The following is a 22,527-nucleotide window of genomic DNA, read 5'->3' as shown; positions in this document are numbered from 1 at the left end:
AGCACTTTTTTTCTTATAATGACTAATACTGTCCCCTAAATATTAAAATCATCTGTTTTTGTAGATGTGGTCCTGCCTAGAACAAGTCGTTTGATTTATTTGTGATGTTTTAATAGATATCCTATTGTCCATATAGTTGACTTTTTTTTTTTTTTTTTTGAGCCTAAGAAACATAGTATTAAGGAACTCATTTTCAGGACAATAGCCCAGTTTTCTTTAACCAGTGACTTCATAATGATGTTGGAAAGTTCAGTAACTAAACTATGCTTTTTTTTTTTTTTTTTTTTTTAGGGTGCATGACTTTGGAAAATGTAAAAATTGTGCCTCTCTTGAATGGTTTACAGTTGAATGTGAGCCAGATCTCAGAATCTGCTGATGTTTACAACCTTAGGGGAGGGAGGGAGAGAGAGGGATTGCTCTGCACTGAGCCTGTCTACTGGCTGTTCTAACCTGGGCAGAGAGAAGGCTGATAGCTTAGGTTCTCTAGGGAGAATCAACTTCCTAGGCAGGGACCAGAGCATGGGTGTGGTGAATGAATTCAAATGCATTATGGAGAACAATCCAGGGAACTGTGATTTCTTCCAACTGAAAAGGCAGAAAGTCAGAAGCCATCCTAAAAGAGTTAACATCTACACAGTGGTTCTCAGGAAGGCAAGAATGGAACCATGAAGGCTTTCTCTGTATTGTTTGAATGTTGCCATGGCAATAGTTTCCAGCAGAAGTTACATGTTTTTCAATTCCCTTCTCCTCATCCTCCCACCATCCCTCCTTATCTCCCTGAGTGCTTAGTTCTTATCTCTCCCTCCTTTTTACCCCTCCCTTTGTCCTTTCTTTTGTTCTCAACTTCTCAACTCTTTCCCCATTAACAACAAAAATATTCCAACTCCAGGAAGTCACTTTTAAGCAGAAAGTGAGTCAGACATATAGCCTTCTCTCCCATTTTCAGTATTCCCCCTTCTGCTTACCTATTAAAGACCTAATTAGACGAAGCTGTGGATGGAAGCAGGGTTGGGGCTTTCCCTTGTTGGTAGGACACAAAACATACTATAATGGTTGGTGTTGTGGTGATATGTTAATTGGATCGCTGCAGGCAAGTGCAGAGCAGCAGTCTCTGACAATTAGAAAGAACAATGACTTTACTATGATGGAGCCCACTCTCTTAACCAGGGGGGGAAGGATTAGCATGCATTGCAGGTCTCTGGAAGGTTCCTGTAGACCCCGAGAGACAGCTCTGCAGTTGGAAATGCCTCCCGTCTCTTCAAAACGAAGCTGCTGCCCCTCCTTTAGCTTATTTTTACTGCCAAAGAAAGAGGAGTGAGGGGACAGTGAGAGATCTGGTTTAGTGCGTGGTGGGGGACCCGTCGCAGACCTGGGCCATAGGATATATAGCGGGGATGTTAGGAAGAAATCTTCGCCTGCTTAATGCATGTGGCCTGTGAATTGTGAAATGGGTCTCATTAGAGTCTTTCATATCCCGGCATGTGCCAAAGTGCTTTGCCGGCACCGCGCCATCACTTCAGGTCCGACCCTGCTGCTGTTGGCTGCAGCCAAGAAGGGACAGAGGCTCTGTCTGTGTTAAAGCTTTCAGTCTCATCGCTCTCTGTCTACTGTTCATTGTAAGGCGCCTCTGGGCCTTTCAGTGTGGTCCAGGATGAGGCACAACACATCTCCTAGGTGTTTGTAGAGAGGAAATATGAAGGCATTTGAGCATCACAGATAGCTTGAGAGAGCCAGTGGGTTGTGACACCCAGAGGTCCCCTCTCTTTTCCACAGGACTGGCATCAAAGTTGTCTTTAGGTTTCCCTGCAAATATGCCCAGATACTCACCTGAAAGGAATGATGGGTAGTTCAGGGCTAAATAAGTCATCAGGGACCTTTGTATTATTAGATGCAGAGGAACTCTTTGCTTTTGGGGGAAATTCGTATACTAGAGATGTTAGAATCAAATTTTATCTCCCAAAGCATAGCCCCATTGGCAGTAGCTGCCAAATGCTGAGTACTGTATGTCAGGCACTGTGCATGTCTCTTATTTAGAATGCCCAATGATTCTACAAGATTGATGATTTAAGAGCATAGACATAGGAGCCAAGTCAACCTGAGCCCTGTCCTGCTTAGATATGTGGCTTCGGCCAATTTACTTACCCTTTTGAACCTCACATTCTCATGTGCAGCATGAGAATAAATATAGTACAGAGTTGTGGTGAGTTATAATTGAAATAATGCATATAAAGCTTTTAGCAGAATGCTTGCATGTAGAAAACACTCAAGCTATTATTCGTAAAAATGTAAGAGGTGTTTTCATACCACAATATTATGGAATAATCACTAGGCATGTGACTCAGGCAGAACAAAATTAAAAATAATTAAGGGCAGGTTGCTTAATGAAAAAGGAAAAATAGCATTGGAAGGTAAATTTCTGAATGTGAAATGGTGAATTCCTGGTATGTTTGGTATAACTGTACAGTTTGAAAAGCAGAATAGATAGGATCACTGAAATAAACTTTTGTTGCATTCATTCTGAATCAATGACTTCCATTCGACCATATTAGAGTTTTCTTACGAAACTGATCTCTTGGGTCTTGTATCAGTCGTGATGCCTTAGATTGGAAATAAGGTAAAAAGATCTAACTAGATTAAGCAAAAACAGAGAATTTACTGACATATGCAACAGAAAAGTCTTGCAGTACCTGGAGTTCAGGAATGGTTAGATCCACATGTTAACAATGTCACGGGAATTCCTACTGTATTTTCTCTGTAATTCTCTTGGCTGAGTCTTCTTACATGGACCATTTTTATCCTCAGACTATTGTTTTGTATTCCCTCACCCATCCACCAAAAAAAGATTCACACTTTTATCACATCATTCCTAGAGAGCATCCTGAGATCTAAGCTGACTGGATTAACTTAGGTCATATGCCCACTCGTGGACCAATCACTGCCTTCAAGGGAATGGAGTTGAGGGTCAGATGCATCCCTAGATGGAATTCAGGGGCTGTTGAGAGACAAGAGGAATTTGGTGCTGGAGAGATAATCACAAATAACCATAGGTCTAACGGTGGAGAGCAAGAACAATGAGTTATTGTGTTTCACACTGTAACTTGCTTCAAGGGTTAATTTTGTTTCTACTTCTCTGTAATGCTACACTGTTGATAGGTATGGGGTTTTAATAACCATCTAAGGAGTTTTGTTCTTCCTGCAAATCATCTGACTGTAGCTATCAATTTTTCAGAGGAACAACTTCATCTGCATTCATGCTATTTTTGCATTGCTCCTCTCATCTCTTAGGAACAAGTCCTTGCTTTTGAAAGGGAATTTACTGTCTTTTCTGGAAGTGAGGAAACAAAAGCAAAAACAAAAGAATCCTCTTCAGTTCATTGGTAGAGCTTTTTAAACCGCTTCAAACACCCAGGCTCCTGTCAATAGCACCAGCCATGGGTGTGCTTCTATCCAGCTTTGATTTCATCATATTTGTCACTGCAAATATCTCAGCAGTCACATCGTCCATTCCTGAACTCTTCATTCTGCCTACCCAGGGATGGTGACCTAGGTAATATGGCATGATATCCTTTGCTTCTTAATAGGCAAGGTAGAGGAAATAATTACCTGGGCTTTGGATACAAATATTTGTTAAGAAGACCTATTCAAAGCACAGGACTGCTCAGAAGGTTCAAGGACTGGGAATGATCTCTTTTGTAGTCTTCTCACGTGTAACTATATTGTGCACAGTATAGATACTATATTCACACTTATGCAATGACATGCTCTGAACTGAGAATCAAACCAAGTTCATATGCTTCTCATAAAAGGTGTTGTAGAGAAAACTACTGGTGGAGGAGGTTGTGCCTGGAAAGTTAAAACAAGACTGCCATTTTTGACCACCTGTTATATGGTAGAAACTGTAGTAGTTTATGTCACACATTTTACCTCATTGTACCCTTACAAAACTTCAATAATAATAATAATAATAGTAATACCAGAAATCAATAATAGGTAACATTCATTGAGTGATTATTATGTGTAAGCACTGTTCCCAATGCTTTATCTTTGTAATGACATTAAATCCACAAGCAAATAAGCACTTTTTTTAGTATGAAGAAAGGGAAGTTTAGATAGGCTTAATGACTTACCCAAGTCACAGAGCTGATAAATGACAGAGCTCTGCTTTGAACTTCTGGTCAACCCTCCGGTTTCTATACTTTGCTGTGCTGCCTTTCACAGGAGACTACTTAACTAAAAACAAAACCAAAAAACCTTAATTTTTTTTAAGTTTAAAGAAATCAAAATGCCGAAAACCTGTAACCTGTAACTCTTTCCTTTAACTTCATTTGCTTTTCATTTGTCCTGCCTCCCCCCAACCCTTCTTTTTTTCCCAGGGGTTCTCCATTTTGTCAATCTATTATAGTATTTTTCAGCCTCTAGTTTAACCCAGGGCAGCTGCCCAGCCACAACGCTGGATATAAAAGTGAAGCTTTTCCTTCCTTATTTATTTTAAATATAGCCATTTGAGATCACTGCAAATAAACCACAAAGGTGTTTTAGGAGGCCTTGTTGTTTGTCATATGTTGGGAAAAGTGAAGAAACATTTCATATCTCAATGGTCTCCTGGCAACTGCACTTTCAATACCTCTACAGATATTAGTGGTTGCAGGCCCTCTTCCTTAAGATGTAATGATACTAATAATCACATGCTTGGCTGCATGAGGCTGTACCTTGTATTTCTCATCTCAGTTGTAACCATCAGAAGACGTCGTCCTCCATATATAGAAGGGGAACACTTGGCCCTTTCCTCCGTGGCTCCTAAGACTCTTTACTCTTCCCCACCAGGATGGTACGTGGGAGAGGCAGAAGGGGACATAGCTCTGAGATGCTGTTTTTGCTGCTGTTCCCAAGAAGCTACCAAACAAAATTGCTATTCTCAGCTCATCTGGGCATCGGGCCAGATAGGAGACAATGCCCCAAATCAGTTTCCTTACTCCTTCAGCATTATCACCCTTTCTTTTGCTTATGAGACAAACACTGCAAGGGCAGGGAAGCAAAACACACTGCCATTGCAGGAGCTATGGACACAAACGCTCACTTATGTTCCCATATACGCACATACGCATGCATGCATGTGATCCCCATAGCCTTATCTTCATGTCCTGTATTCCCACCTGACTTCTAAAGGGCCTTCTAGAGACATGTGCCATTTATCTTTCTCTAGGATTCAAGATGCAAAGAGAAAGAACTGCATACATGGTAATAGAATATGGATTCAGGGCATGGTTTAATAGCTGAGAATTATTCTCCTGATTGCCTACAATATATTTGACCCAATATCTTCTGTTCAAAGAATATAAAGTGACTTTAATATCAGTAGTGGCTTCTTATCCCCCACTCTAAAGCCTTTTAAAAAACAAATGGAAGAGGCTTAGGCTAATCACTATTTTATAATATCTGAACCACTGCTTCCTATCCCTTGGGGCTGATAAGACAGAGTAGGTTCTTGCTTTATATTGTCTCTAGAATATGCCCCTTTCCTACCCTAACTCAGGCTTTTAACACTTAACAGGCCCAGATAACTATAATCATGCCCTGATTTATCCTTCTCCGTCCAGTCTGTCTTTATCACCAGTTATTTATCTTCCAAAGATACTGCTTTTGTGCAGTTCTCCTGCTAGCAAAGCTGCACTTATGAAATAAATGCTGGACCCTGAAACCTGCCACTCTGCTAGGGGACCTCTGTTTCTCAGCTCTTCCTCTTTTCTCAATTTCAGTATGTATTTCTTGGCTATGATGTATTATTTTCCATTTCCTATATCCTGCTCCGTATGGGTAAGTCATTCTATGTACCTGTTGTTTGTTTTCCCACCTAGACTGCAGGCTCTCTGAGGTCCGTCCCTTGGCTCTCATTTCTGTGTCTTTACCTCCATGCCTTACCTATAGGAGATGCTCAATATATGCTTTGTCACTGAAAAAATAAAATTGCTTTTACAAGCTATCGACTGCTGATCTAACAAAATTTTAGAAAGCAGTGCTTTGTTTCTAATTAGATTTTCATTAATTTTCCTAATAGAGGCCCTCATAGACTCTACTTGGGGTGAGGCAACCTTTTCCATTAGAGGACCCCACCTAGCAGTGTGTCATCTTTGAAATAAAAGGAAGTCTCTTTTGCTGAGTTTTCTGCAGGGTACCTTTAGAGAGCTGCTGCTTGAAGAGCAGTAGATCAGAGCTTCAGGTTTCCTGTGGCTGTTTGCTTAGCGGGGATGTGAAACTCCCTAGTCAAAGCAATCTGCTTTTGTGGGCAAAGACATGTGTGTCTTCGGCAGAGGGCTACTTGCTTCCGTTTTTCTGTACTGCTGACATGATGATGGATTTCCCAGGATTGACCAAGGGCCACATTCGTGACATCGATTTTTCCAACTTCCTGTTCTGTGAAAGTTCCAAGGAGCATAAGGAAGTCTTAACTCTTTAATATTTTACATCTCCTGGCCATATTTGCCTATTATTCTAATACATGGCATTCGTTCCTGAAGCTAATCCACAAAATGGGCAGGTGTGGTGATGAACTTTGCAATAACAAGTATGGAAAAGAAGCAGAATGTAGTGAATTTCTCACAAAATTAAATTTATATGATCTGAAAAACTGACTTTTATTCTTTTTTTTTCTTGTCATTTTATTAGGTTCAAAATGCCTTCTTTTTTAAAGGTGAATGATTATGATAATATATGGTATTTTAAAAAATTTTCTCCTAACGTTATTACTTGGCAAGATAAGTTGGGTGTGTGTGTTCACAAGTCTGTGACAAATGACCATTGTATCCGTCATTAACTTCAATTAACCTCAATAGTTCAATAGTCTAGAACACTGCCATAAGATATAAACATTAGAGCCCTAGAGAAAACCTGGAGCAGGCAGTTGTGAGTAAAATAGGAAAGCGAGCTCAGCGCATATCTCTTTAGCTTCCCCAGCAGCAGCTTGGTAATGGCCATTTCCCACTGCTGAACGCCGTTGTCAAACGTAACTTTCCAGGACTGATGCCGCTACTTTCTGGCCTCAGGACTCCAGGCAAGTTTCTCCTCTCTCGGCCTTCTGTGTCTGTAAAATGAGGAGTTTGATTTAGATGCTCTGCAGTGTTCCTCTGAGCTCGCTCTTTCTAGAGTCTAAGACATTTCATAGAACTCTTTGCAGGTAACAAGAACTGCATTTGCCAGAGAGAATGGAAATACATTTTCCTTGCTCTTTTTCACAGATATTCTGGCTGGCTTATTTCCTTTCTTTACATCTTCTTGCCCTCCTCTGTCTCCTTTTTTTTTTTTTTTTAAACCATGCTTTTCAAATTTATTTCTTTCCTCTTCTGTCTCTATCTCACCAAGTCCTTCTTCACATTAGAGTCTCCTGTTTTGTGTGTGTGGTGATTCTGCAGGGTAAGCACTTCATTTTAGACTTGCTTCCACTAATTAACTACAAAATTAGGTAGGTGAATTCATTGATTCAGCACTTGGTTTGATGTTTATATTAACTCATTAAAAGGGAAGCCCTGGATGTGGCCAGAGGCTTGACAGGAATCTTTCCCTCCCCCCCAAAATCTCCTTTGACTTCCCACACTAGATAGTGATCTTGCTGTTTCTCAGAAGTATTCATGCATCTGGGGAGCAGCCAAAAGACCGAAGCCGCTTCAGACAGGAATTCCATTCTTTGTGACTAAAGAAACAATCTTTTCTTCTTCTTCTTCTCCTCCCCAAGCTTCCTGGCTATGGCTTCAGTTCTACTTTTGATATACCTGGAGAATTCCCTTTCGATGCCTACTTAATTTCAGGGATGTCTATTTCATGTCAGATGCCTAAACAGCCACTGCCCACTTGCCCCAACCCCAAGAAGAAAGTAGGACTACACACCTGGTTGAAATCTTCACCTCATTGCCATCAAAAAGAACTTAAGTAAGAAGCTGTTAGGGTTCCATACTCTGCATCAGAGTCATCAACTGGTTTTCAGAAAAAGGATTCACTTAAAATCTATTTTTGTTTCTGTTTTCAGCAATCATATCTTGTTTCATTCTTTTTTGCCTTAGCACATAATAACCACAAGCGAATGACAGGTATGGTGGTCATTTGTCACAGAATTGTATTTACTTTTTTTTTTTGACATTGTTTTTCCATTTGTGTAGGGATTCACGGCTTCTTTCAAATCCCTACAAATCAGATCTAACTGGAAAAATATGTTTTTATGGTAAAATAGAGTGGAATGTGGTTTGTAATAGAGTAGTATCCATTGTAAAAGAAAGCTTTTCTTGGAGCCCATCCAAACAGTTCAGCTGCTTGTCTAAAACAAATGGATTAAAAGAATAATGCACTAAATATATGTTCCTTGATTTCCTATACCTTCTGTACCTCGTGTGTCTGTTAAAAGTCCTGAACTAAGTGCCATTGCCTTAAGACAGTTCATTTTATTTGTTCCATTTATTAAATTGTGTGCACTGATTGTTAGCATAAATTGACATTAACTTTCCATTATAGCATAACCTCTGTTCTCCCCAAGCATTTTGTACACACCTTGACCATGGTGCTTATCACATCATTTAGTAATTAAATGTTTATTATCTGTCTTCCCCACATCGTTCTGAGTTTTTCCTGTGTAGGAGCCAGACATTCTTCTTTGCCTACCTCTTTGAGACATAGTAGGTACTCAATCAATGTTGAAAGAAAATAAACGGAATAGTGAACACTTAAACCTTGGAGTTTGTTTAGAGCAAGATTTGATCCCTCTGTTAGGAATACAATTTGAATTTAAGTAAAATTTCCATTTGTAAAATTCAATATCACAATATTTTGAATTTTTCTATCTCATAGTGCTATTAAAGTAGCTCTAGGCATTTGTGTTTTAAGATACTTCTTTGGGTATTAAAACATATATACACATGGTTTTAAAAATATGATGAAACAGTATAACACAAGGAACTAATTAGTTTTAACCAAGTTAGCCATTAATGTTTATTAAGGAAAAAAAATGTCCCACTAAAATCAGTAAGCTCTACTTTTTATAGTGTAACTATTTTATATTTGTAACTTTATTCTGAAAGACACAGAGACAGAGAGAAGAAACCTAAAGTGATATTGGCTTATCTTAGACCAAATTAAATTGTTAATTGTTAAATCATTTTTAAAATCCTATAGTATAAACACAAACATAAACATACAAGTTTTGCCTAATGCTTTGCATTCAAATTCAATAATGTTCTCATTTGATAATATTTGAAATTTATATATGTGTATGCAGTCATATGTATATATACATAGGCACATATGTACATATACACACATATATGTGTATATATATATATATATATATATATATATATAAATACGTATGTATGAATATACAAATAGGCACACATATTCCTTGGTAGATCATAATTTAGAAGTAAGGACCTTAGTATCAGTGTTTTTCTCTACAAGATATTATAATGTTAACATCATTATACTGTCACTAAAATTATAAATAGAATGTGGTAGATAAGGGAAATGGAAGGTTATTTTGCATTTGTACAGGAATGACATTTTTTAATTATAAAAGGGATGTATCGATACTTATAGTTGGAATTTAGTGTAATATAATAGGTTGCTCATTCGATAATATATACAAGAAAATATTATTTCAAAATCACATTCCTTTGAAAGCCCGATACTATTAACTGTTTTGAGCAAAGATTACAGTCCGACTACAGAGTTAGAAGAAAGACAAGGATATGTTTTATAGAAATGTTCACATTGCTTTCCATTTGAGAACTTGCTGCTAAATATCAGCTCCTGACATCTTTTTTACAGTTGGACTATAATGATTAAAATGAAAGAGTTTCACAGAGTAATGTTGGGTACTTTGGCCAGTTTTGTACAATTACATAATTGTGGACTCAAGGGGAGTGTGTGTATCCCACAAAGTAAGATCTGTGACTAAATGTAGGAGAGCTAGCATATGTAGATTATAGGTTTTGAGTGAAGAGTTTGAATTTGCGCCCCTTTAAAAGATAAATTATCATTCAGGATTCTTCTTTTCCCTTTGAGACACTAATGCATTTGGTGTTTTTGCAGTGACAGAAAAAGAATGAATCATAGGTTTACAGTCTGTCTGAATAATTTAATTAATGCTTTTATAATAAGACTTGCTTTCCTCCAAGATGATTTTTGGTTGAGACTTTGAACCAAATGAAGATGTTTTATTGAAATTATGATTTTTCACTAACAACCGTTTTATTCTTTCTTTCTTTCTTTTTTTTAATATTATTTTTGATGTACTGAGTTGAACAGGTCTGAGAGCCATTGTTCTTTCTCTATGGGACTTTTACCCTCTCCCTGCACATATGTACAATTTTTCAATTTTATCAGGGAGTTCACAGAATCCTTTCCATGGATCGTGGTTCTTGGTTCACGGATGTGATTCTTGGAATAGGTTTACCTGGATCATCTACAGATCCAGAACTCATAGCAATCTCCTTATGTGTCTATCATTAGCTTCAATTTCTGAATCAGACATGAATGTATCAAGGAAGGTTTGAATCCATTATGCTCCCAGATATTTGTTTTATCTTTTTCCTTGAGTATGCAATATTGGATCGATTGCATTCTACACTTTGTGAATGAGTTTTTTTGCTGTTTTCTGCTTGTTTTGCTTTGTTGTTTGTTTGCCTTTTGTTTTTCATTTTGGACGCTGTTGGAGAAAAATGTTAACTGTAACATAGCCACCAAATAGCTCTTTTCTCAAAATTGGAAATCTCAAACTATTTTTCCATTATTGGTTCCATCTCTTCATGAGAATTCTACTTAATGAAAAACTCTCAGCTTTCTGGAACTCCTGAGTATGTCTGTGTTCAGGTTATGATCAATTTGGAGGCTGCCCATTGTAATGTGCAGATATGGATTAATGTGTCATGCTAAGATTTTTAATGATATTTTATAGCACTGAACTTTGGATAGAACCTTTTAGAATAGGACTGAATGCTTGTCTGACTGGAATTATATCAATAACTGAATGAATTGGGAGATAAAGCAAGTAGCCTGCACACTGTGGTTCGTTCCTAGTTTGTCAAATCATAGGAAGTGATAAAATAAATTCTGCCACTGATTCTCTGGGTCTGAGATGCAGTTATGAATGAATCCATTGATGACCACCATAATGTCCATACGTGCCAGTCATGAAAGAGTCCTTCATGTGCCCTCACCCACTTTGCCAAAAGGGGTCTACATTCAGAGTTGATGGGAGTGAAGAATGAATGCCTCATACCTCAGTGAGAGGTTTAGGGTTGAGCAGAAATATTGTTTTAATAGCTTCAGGGGCCAGGGAATATCCCCAACTCACATTCATTGAGGCAGTTTCAGCCAGAGCCAGGACCTGAGCATATTTGACATAGTTTGGTTCAGCACAAGTTATCAAATGCCTGCTATGTAATATGCTAGCCACTACCAACATATGCTAGTTATGAAATGCTCTCATGTAATAGAGTTTTAAAGTTAGTAAGGGAAGAAAATTTAACTTTCATTGCCAGCCTTTGTGTTCTGCAATTTCGGGAAAGTCATTTAACCCTGCTGAAGCTCTCTTTTCTGATCTGTAAAATGAAGCTTCTCTGCTGTCTTTCCCACATTCAGTGTTGTTGAAAGGATGGAAGCAGATGACAAAGCAGAGGAAACGACAGAATTTATATATAAAAAAAAGGACTAGGGTTTACAGGTCTATTGGAAAGGAAAGAGTCTGTTGGGGGCTGGTTTTTGAATGGCAGGCTCATTGTTGTTCCTTAGGTAGGATATGTATCTGGGTTGAATTGGGAGTGGAAATGTTGGTGAAAATTATTTTTGGATACATAAAATGCATCCAACCCTTTAGTGTATGAAAGTCTCTTATGATTTTTAAAAGGCTACTCAAATTGAGGGTTTACAACTCCATGGCAGCACCTGGCTTACAGTAGGTGCTCCAGTGTCATTATGCTCAGCCTTTTTCCCAGGAGACACCTTATTGAAGAAGGAAAAATAGAAAAAAAGCATTAGAGCTGGCTTACACAGATTGTTTGTGTACACTACTGTGATCAAAATCACCAGATACACATGATAATGCTCAACTTCGTTCTGCCTATAAACAGTCAATGATCTTGTTAGTTGCAGCTGTAGACCCAGTGGGAGTGGAAATCTTTGTTTATTGAATTTCCAGCTTCCAATCAACTGTGCAAGGAGTAACTGTGAAAATGAAAGTCAATAGTCCTCCTCTTCTCCTTTCTTCACCTCTACCTCATCGTAAGAAGGATTTGGGTTCTTAGGTTGGTTGAAAAAGTAGAGGTTATATAAATAAAATGGAAGAGAAACTTAAATCTTAATACTTCTCTGTTTTTTAAAAGAAAAAGAGTGAGTGTTATGGGCTGAATAATATCCTCCAAAATTCATATTTTGAGGTCCTGACACCCCAGTGTCCCAGAATGTGACTGTATTTGGAGATAATAGCATTAAAGAGGCAATTAAGTTAAAATGAGGTCTTTAGGGTGGGTTCTAATCCAAAACAACCAGTGTCCTTATAAAAAGGAGAGGTTGACACAGACATTCATGCACATGGAGGAAAAACTGTGAGAAAACAGTGAGAAGCCAGCAATCTGCAAATTAAAGAAGTTTCAAAAGAAGTCAAACCTGCAGACACCTTGATCTTGTACTTCTAGCCTCAAGAACTGTGAGAAAATAAATTTCTGTGGTTTAAGCCACCCAGACTGTGATATTTTGTTATGGTAGCCCGAGCAAACTGATACCTTGACTGTGTAGTGTTTCCCTTAATTGGATTGGCGAGCCATGGCTATCATAATAGAGAAATGGTTTGACTTATGTCAAAAGAATGGATTGCTTCATCATCACCTCCAGCAAGCATGGACCACCAGAATGGGAGGAGGGGCGTTACTCGAGTTGCTCTTTTAGGAGAATCCTTGCATTAACCCTAGAAGTCCCACATGTGGGTTAGTTTTACATATGTCTTGGGAAGTATAACCTCTTCCCATTTTGTATTTCTCTCAGGAGATAAAGATTCTAAGAAGGAATTCCAAGTTCTAAAAGAGTAATTATTAGCCAGATGTAACAGGACCTGCCTCAGAAATAAGGATTGCCCTCAGAGACTCATTTGAGTTCCTAAAACTTGCTCTGCAATGATCTTTTCCTCCCAGAGTGGGGCGGGGATAAGAAATTTACATCCCTTGGAACACACAAAACCAAAGCTATGTATCAATAGCCTATTCAATGTTCGTACAAATTTACTCTTTACTGTGTAGTATTTAGAGAAACAGATCTCAGGTTAAATAAAGGAGAAAAAAAGGTGGAGTTTCGTTAGTTTGATTTTGTTATTGTTGTAAGGTAGTGGCAGTAGTTTGGAGTGGTGTGGTGAGGTATTTAAGAGCAAGTAAGGTAGACTTTGAACTTTGTCATGGTTGTACGCTATCACTATGATCTCTTTTAGAACTATGTTTTCTAAGTATTGCTTTCCTTACCATAAATAGAGATAATAGCAAATAGGCATAATAACAGTCACTGTAAAGAGGGATAATAATACCCACTTCATTCTGTTATCATTAAGGGAAAAAGAGTATGCACCTGGCATACTATTTGTCACATAGTAAGATATCAATAAATGTTAACTACTATTATTCTTTATGATATTTACTTTCAATGCCTTCTTTTAGTGGAACATTTTTTTAGGTTAAATGAACATTTTAGAGTGACTGCTGGTCACCATTGTGATTACCTCTTATTATGAGAAATATCACGTTTGTAGCATGAGGGGTACCGCTGGGATGAGACTGAAAACTCTCTAAGATAGCAACGTCAGCTGCAGATTTTAAATAAATTCAAAATAATCCTATTTGAGGCCTGTAAAGCCGAGGTTCTATCCAAAACACAGAGCCTTTAAGTACCAGTATTAGCTTCCTCCTTTAGAAGGTGAAAGCTGAAAAGTTTAGAATTCAAAATAGCTTTCAAAGGGGTTGAAAACAACAGGGCTTGGTAAAGTAAGATACTTAAATGATTCTACCTAGATTCTCTAAATCAGAGGTTCTCAATCCCTACTGCGCATCAGGATTTTCTGAAGAAATTTAAAGTTCTCTATATGGGAGCATAACCTGCTGATTCAGACTCGCCAGGGATGAGTACGTTTCCAAAAGCTCCATTAGTGATTCTGAAGTACATACAGCCTATGTTGATAATCATGGTTCTAAATAGACCTCCAGATGGGTCCCAAAATGTCATGTGTTAAAAGACATATCTTTTAACATTTTTTTTTCAACTGATCTCTTCGTCAATGGCACAGTTATAAGTTATGTAAATTCTAATTCAGTCTCGAAAATCACGGCATTTTCCTAAAGAACGCTTATTTATGTTTTCAATGTCTCTCTATAGTTTCATTTTTAAAATATGTAATATTGTTTAATTTCAGGATGAATTTTAAAGCTCTGCATAAAATCATAAAATTATAAAATCAGATGTAACACTTTCCTTCTATAAACTCAGAATCACAAAATGGTTTGTTTTGTACTCAATTTAGGAAGCGTTGTGATTTCTTTCCAAGTCTTCCTGGGTTGAAGGTCTGCGATGCAATGTGAACCCGTGACCCTCTTGTATCTCATTTGGAAGTATCTTTGGCTGCAATAGTTAATGGTATTATTTTCTCATTGTAGAAAGGCATGGACTAGATGCTTTAACAAGTCACTCACCAAGTAGAAAGCACTGTTTGTGTTTAAAGGACCTCACCATGTGGTAGGATGCAGCTTACGATTAAAGACCCTCTCCCAGAAAGGTATTCTCACCCTTTCTTGTATATATGGAAAATTGGTGATACAATAAAGGGCAGGGTCTTTTGCTGACTAGGGAGCTTCATGCCATTCTCTTAAAAGATTGTATTTCTCTTCCATTGGCTTGCTGTCCCTACATAATTTCACCTCCAGATGAAAGAGGAACAGGGAAAGCAATGAAGGTTTGAAGTAGGGAGTTTATGAAAGCAATGATTACAGAAAGTTAAATATGTTCCTGGAGATAACAGGGTGTCTATTATACTTTCTAGTATACAAATTTACCATTATTTTTATTGAAGTTCATTCTTTTTCCCTACCTTCTTTTCAGTTTGCAGTTCTACTCCCATTGTTAGCAAGCCTAATAGTTGAAAATTCACACGTGCACATATTATACCTTAAGGTACAATTATTAGTTTTACATAAAAAGGTCCCTCACAAGGTCCCAGTAAGCACCTCATTTAAGCACAATACCTTCATAAAAATAATATTTGTACTCAACTACATTGAAGTAACTCTAATGTATGAAGTACCACTCGGTAATATTGTATAATAACTGAGTTCTAATAAGTCAGTAAATTAACAAGTTTTGATTACACATTTATTAGGAGCCAAGATGAGGTATGTCATTGAGCATAGAAATGAAGTTGGACATATTTCTTAGGTTAAGAATTATCATAGTCTATCTGAGGATACATAACTAGTTCTGAGAAATAATTAGTTGCCCACCTGCCCCCCCATGACAGTATGTTCTCAAGATCGGAATTGTATAATAGAAGCAGTGCATGCCATTGTAGGTCAAAAATGGGAAGGTTTTAGGATGAAGGCAACACTTAAACTGGCCTTTGACAGAGAGGAAAATAAGAGTGATGTGTGTGTGTGTGTGTGTGTGTGTGTGTGTGTGTGTGTGTGTTGGACAGAGAGGAAGTGATTCATGCTCTGAAATCCAACATTTTTAGATGAATTTTATATCAACCAGTGTAAGGCAATGGGAAGAACATGGATGTTAGCACCAAAGCAATCTCTGTTTGAATCCTGCCTCCATTATTTACCAATTATATTCCCCTGGGCAAGATTCAAATACTTTCTTAGTCAGGTTATTTTCATCTTTGGATGAAGCTAATAAACTTGCCTTAGAGAGTTGTTGTAAGGATTTCATAAGATACTTAAGCATAAGATTCAATAAATGTATGTTCCTTCCTTTTCTATTCATAGTACCTTGAGCAATACTGTATTCACTATAACACATGATAAACTCGCCAAAGAATTTAGATGGTGCCTTGGGAACTGTGGGAATAGGACTTGACTGTAGCAGTTTATTTATGTATTTATTTATTTATTTATTTTACAAATACACTTTGGAAAATGTGCTCCACAGTTTTACTGAAATATCATATTAACTACTCTACAAATGTAGAAATGGACTCTCTGGATATGTTTAAGATCTGTCAAATTCTTCCTTCTCATCCTGCAAACAAACAAATTATGTTTAGATTTGCCATTGCCCCTGCAGCAACTCAAATCACCATGAATTGAGCAGACTCTTAACAGGAGGATTTTAATGGTTTATTTATGTATGCATATAATCCCTCCATCGAATGCGGACCACATACTTGTCCGCCTGAGATGAATTTTATTGATATTTTTTTTGTCTTGCTCCTAACTCTATTGTTCAGATTTTAATTCCTGACAATGCATCAGTGCCGAGTGGCACCATTAGTGCCCTTAGGCGTTGAGTTTTGCCAAAATATTCAATACCTGCTGTGTCTATTCTCCAGAAAAGAGAACAATCCAATCTTCTTCACTGGTTGTGACTTTAGTTGAAGTGTGGTTTTTAATTTGAGACACTTTGGGGTTGCAAAAGGAGATAATGGACTATTTAGACTGTGGAGGATTTAGAAAGCAGGGCAAAATTGAAGCCCTTTTTAAATGTCTAAATCTGTGAGGTTCACTTTGAAAAATAAGTTTCCCAACATTATGTATACTCTCAAAGCATATTGAAATTACTTCAACAGCTGCAATAATAAAATGACACTGGAAAGCATGAACATGAAATACACGAGGCAAAGTAAAAGGGCAAAGTAATGAGATCAATCATGCCAAGAGGATAATGAAAGACAGACCTACAGAGCCTACTCAGGGAAAAAGACATGGGAGCAGATATTTATAGCACAATGGAAGAGATGTTGATGGAATTTTGCACAAAGTGCTATGGGAAAAAAATGGAAGGAAGCAACATTTATTGTGCTAGAGATGGGAGGAGGATGAGGAAAAGAAAAGAAAGCTTTATTTAAGTCTCTCTTGCCTTCAAAACAACAGATTTCTCAGTTGTTCCCAGAACAAAAAATACTTGGACTGCCCTTTTAAATGTGTGGCACGAGACCCTGACCTTCATCTATTTAATTCAGTGTTGTTAAGCAATACTGGACAATGTGTTTCTCTGTTTCCCTGAAGGAGCCTATTAGTCACGCCATGTATGTAGAAATGGATGGTCTGTGTTTGTTTCAAATCTGTGAATTTCCTCAGAGGTGGTCAGACAGGGGCAGCTGGAGGTCTGGAAAAAGGTGTGGAAAATGCCCCCTAACTGTTCCCCTGGGCTGGTTGGGGAATGCCAGCAGGTTCTGAAATAGCAAGCACAATTGATCCTGAAGACGAAATCCCTCTTCTTGGCAGTTCTGCCCAGGGTAAGGGCTTGGGAGGAGAGGAAGAATGATGGTATAGGAATTCCCGTCCAAATCAGGTTGCAATCTTGGCTCTTCAAGGAGAGCCTGGGTGTATTCATCAGCTCAGAAAAAAAAAATCTTTTATGGTCCAAAGAATGAAAGTCCTTTTATCTAACAGCTAGAAAATTTAGCTTGAAGAATATGCAGGTAGTTCTTTTTTGGCCCTTATTTTTCTCACTGCTCTGTGCTTTATGGGATGACTAAGGTGAGTGAGTCAAAAGTACAAGTATCAAAGAATTTCAAGTTCTTCACCAAACTTACTTTAAACACAATACTTTATTTATTTTATTTTTTAACACCTTTATTAGAGTATAATTGCTTTACATTGTTGTGTTAGTTTCTGCTGTATAACAAAGTGAATCAGCTATACGTCTACATATAGCCGTATATATCCATTCCCTCTTGCGTCTCACTCCCACCCTCCCTATCCCACCCCTCTAGGTGGTCACAAAGCACAGAGCTGATCTCCCTGTGCTATGCGGCTGCTTCCCACTAGCTATCTATTTTATATTTGGTAGTATATATAAGTCCATGCCACTCTCCCACTTCATCTCAGCTTAATTTTTTTAAACGTGATTTTGAACTGAGAACAGCATTAAAAATTGGGGAATGTAGAAAAAAAACCCTTTCCTGCTATAAGGGATTTTAAAGCGTTGCTAACTGACGAGCTTGTAGCAAATAACTCTGCCTTTTCAGTCTTTACACGCTGTAGGCAGCGTTTTCTCCCGGAAAGGAAAGAATATGGGTTTTGGAGGTACACAGTGTTCTGTTTTCAAATACTGACTCTTTCACGTATTGAGATAGTAGCTAACATTTAATGAGAGTTTACTACGTGCCAAGCACAGTTCTAAGTTTTCTATGCATAGGTATTTAACAGGAAATAGACCCAGCTGTTAGAATAGAGAGATCTAAAGTACAATGGATCAAGCAAGATCTAGATTCCATGTATCTCTAAAACCAAGCCCCCATATCAGACTGTAGGATGAGCAGCTTCATTTCAAACATGATCTTGAAGCAGCACACATCATTTGTACTCACATTCTGTCATCCAGGACTTAGTCACATGACCAGCCTTCCCTGCAATGGAGGAAGGGAAATCTAGATTCTAGCTAGTTAGTTAACCATGTATTTTGCTAAAGGGTAGGGCAGGGGTCCCCAACCCCTGGGCCGTGGACTGGTCCGTGGCCTTTTAGGAACCGGGCCACACAGCAGGAGGTGAGCGGCGGGCAAGCGAGCGAAGCCTCATCTGCCGCTCCCCGTCGCTCCCCGTCGCTCCCCGTCGCTTGCATTACCGCCTGAACCATCCCCCACACCCCCGTCTGTGGAAAAATTGTCTTCCACGAACTGGTCCCCGGTGCCAAAAAGGTTGGGGACTGCAGATGTTGGGGGATGGGTCCGCCATATTGCATGATTCCTGGGATTGCCATCCCTATAGGTTATAACGTGAATGGTGACCCTGAAGTTGGGTCACAGGGCAGCCCTGTTTGGAGATACTAAAAGGAAGCAGGGGACAATGGCTGTGGAAGACAATGAGCATTTTATGTCATGATGTATTAACTTCTTTAACCCTCAAAGTGACGTACCAGTTTTATTTTCATCTTTACAGGCAACTCAGTCACAAAATTTGTTTAAAATCACTGGTCCCATAGCCACAGCAGTGTGAGATCCAGACAATTTCACACAGAAATTGTGCTCTTAATCACTACTGTATTTCCCCTATGCCTGAGAAACTAATATTGTAGCTACTAGCTTAGTAATTAGGTGCAGTTAATACATCAGTATTATTAAGATCCTAGTATATTCGGGGAGTTGTGGAGTATATTGTAGAGGTTTTGTGTGTGTATGTGTGGGGGGTGTGGGTGTGTAGGTGTGTGTGTTTTCCAGTGGGCGAACGGAGTGGCTGATTTCTTGAGTGTATGCTGGAGATTTCAAATTCTGGCCAAAAAATGCCCTTTCTTCAGCTTTCATCACTGCATGTAATTTTTGTTTCTAGTGTTAAGCGGTGATGGTCTCTGTTTTAAAGATATGTTCTTTTCTAATTGAAGTTGGCTATTTGTGTCATACCCTTCCCATATCTCATAACTTTTAAAACTCATTTTTATCACCCAGATTTATAATCTTGTCAGTTAGGCAAGATGAAAGTGGTCACTATCGTCTTCCAGTAAAGACTATATTTGCTACCCCACTGAAGAATGCCTTCTCCTCAGCACTGGGAAATATATCAACCACAACAAATGGTCTTCCCTTCTGATAAAACATAACCCTAACCTACATATTTTGGAGGAACTTTATTATGGGAGAGAGAAAAATCCCAGTTAATTTGAATTTGTTCTTCTCTTCTACCAGTAACATTCAGTGTTCCTTTTTTTTTCTTTCTAAATTTACTATATAATGCTTTTAAAATAGTTATTTCCTTTATATATTTTGGTGGTCATTTTGTGTATGTGTGCATTTTATATTTTTTTCTGGTTTTCTTTTGGCAAGAGGCAGAATTAATTTTTAAAACAGCAATATGTTGAGAGAAGAAAGGAGATGAGTGTCAGTGGTTGCTTGTTAGTGAATTAGTGCTTTATTCCTTTTTAAAAACATTTTTTATTGAAGTATAGTTGATTTATAATGTGTTAATTTCTGCTATACAGCCAAGTGACTCAATTATACATATATATATATATGTATTCTTTTTTATATTCTTTTCCATTATGGTTTATCCCAGGATATTGAATATAATTCCCTGTGCTCTACAGTAGGACCTTGTTTATCCATTCTATATGTAATAGTTTGCATCTACTATATTTTTAGAGTATAGACTGAGATGCAGCCTGATTCCCTAAATTTGTTTTTGACACTCAACTTGTAAGCTGTGAGACCTTGGGCAAATCACTGTACTTTCTGTGTTTTTGTTACCTCATTTGCAAACTGGGGATAACGATAGGATGAAACTTGGAAAGTTAGTATGAGGATTAAAGAAGTTAATGGATGCAACAGTGCCTGGCACATGGTAAGCAACTTATACAGTTTAGCTATTTATCATCATTTTCTTCATTGTCATCTTCGTGTGGGCTGGGTTAATAATCATTCTGTTTTCCCTATGCTTATATATTGGTTGCTAGGTGTATTGGTTTGTTGACATTGAGAAGTTCAACTGCAGCAACTGAACTATTCCTCCCTGGTTTAAGTCCATTCTGATAGACAGGAGGGTTTTAAGTAAAGAATATTTTGAAGAATCTGGAATTTTTCACTCTTCCTATTCAGAACAGATTTAGGTTAGAATCAAACGTAATTGTAGGCTTAATAAAAGATATGCTTAAACTCTCATGGTAGAAGGAAAAAGGTGCTGAGATTGTTGTTATTTTCCATATCTTCTCAGTAACTTAACTGGTCACAAAATATGATTGATCCTTTTCTCTGTAAGTAGCTTTAGGCTAAAGCCTACAAATGATACAATAAGAATATAGACATTGCTCCTAGGAATCTTAAATTATATATATATATATATATATATTAGTGCAATATACCTATAGACATTATTGCAATTGAATAGTTCAAATAATTACCATTCTCGAAATGCATATTGAGAAAATTGAGAAACCAAAGCGAGTTGAAAGAATTAAGGAGTTCAGGCAGAAATTGTTTTTGAAGTGGATTTTTTATTTCTAAAACTTCCAACTATTTGTGAAACAAGTTCACACAAGTATCTGAGCATTTTGATTGGGTCCAAATCCAAACTTGCTGTCCAGAAAGTTGGATGCATCACTGTAAAATACCCCCCTCACTATAATTGTGGGGATGACAGATTTATGTAGAGACTATGAGCATGATATACATGAATAATAATGCTCAATTTTGCTATTTTTAGGAGACAGGCACATTGCTGTAATATTTAACTGTACAGAGTAGCTCACTTTGTAATTCCAGGACTCTTGAAGGGCTAATTCTATTACAGAATCATATACTCTGTTGATGTTTCACCCATGGCCTGGTGTAGCACTTAACAATAGGTATGTCTACTGGCTTTTAAAAAACAAAGAAATGTATTTTCACATAGAACACAAAGTTCAGGGGAAGAGTGGTTCTGGTTTATCTTACTGGTTCAACAGCAGCATCAAGGACAAACATCCTTCCATCATTTTGATCTACTGTTATGTGCTTGTCACCTTTGTCTTTAGTCAAATGCCCCCTGTGGTCACAAGAGATTACAACAGTGCTAGGCATCATATCCAGACATGATATAGGCCAGGACCAAAGAGTTTAGCTCTTTCTTGAGTCTTTTAAGACTGAGGAGAACTTTCTCAGAAATCTCCACTAAGCCTGCCTTAATGTTGCACTGACTAGAATCCTATACCCCACTAGCAAAGGAAATGAGGCAACCAGGATTGTCTCAGATGAGTCAGGATCCACTCTTTGAGGCTTTGTGGAGAGCTGCATGGAGGAGGGTAAATACCTGAATAAAACTGAGGTTTACTTAGGAAGTAGAAAGAATGGGGATAAGGATACATTATTTCAGGCGTCAACTGTGTCTATTACACTTGGCATATAGTAGAATACTCTTATGTTTTTGTTTTTATGAAAGAGAGAAAGGAGGGAAGGAAGGAAGGAAGGAAGAAAGGAAAGAAGGAGAGAAGGAAGGAAGGAAGAAAGGAAAGAAGGAGAGAAGGAAGGAAGGGAAACACTTGCATAATGTGTTTTGTTTAATCTTCACTGCTCAGCCAATAGAAATCTGATTTGTTTCTGTCAGTTCCAGGTAGAGCACAATAAACATATCTTTGGGCCAAGCATTAGAACCACATTGTCAGAAGCTGATTAGAATTGGGTGGCCACTGCTGCTTTCTTGGCAAGGGGTCAATTCATTGCAGTAATGTATTAAATAGCCCTTCAAAATAGAAGAGCCAAGAAACAATGTCCTTTGGAACTAACACTCTTAAACAGTATCCAAATTAATGGAAAGTGCCTGCACTAATGAAATAAAACATCAGGGCTTTGGCAGGAGGTGACTGGCAGAAACACATGATGGCTTGATATATCTGTCT

The sequence above is a fragment of the Eschrichtius robustus genome, chromosome 11 (assembly GCF_028021215.1).
Source record: "Eschrichtius robustus isolate mEscRob2 chromosome 11, mEscRob2.pri, whole genome shotgun sequence".
Lineage (NCBI taxonomy): Eukaryota > Metazoa > Chordata > Mammalia > Artiodactyla > Eschrichtiidae > Eschrichtius > Eschrichtius robustus.
This window is presented reverse-complemented; position numbering follows the sequence as displayed.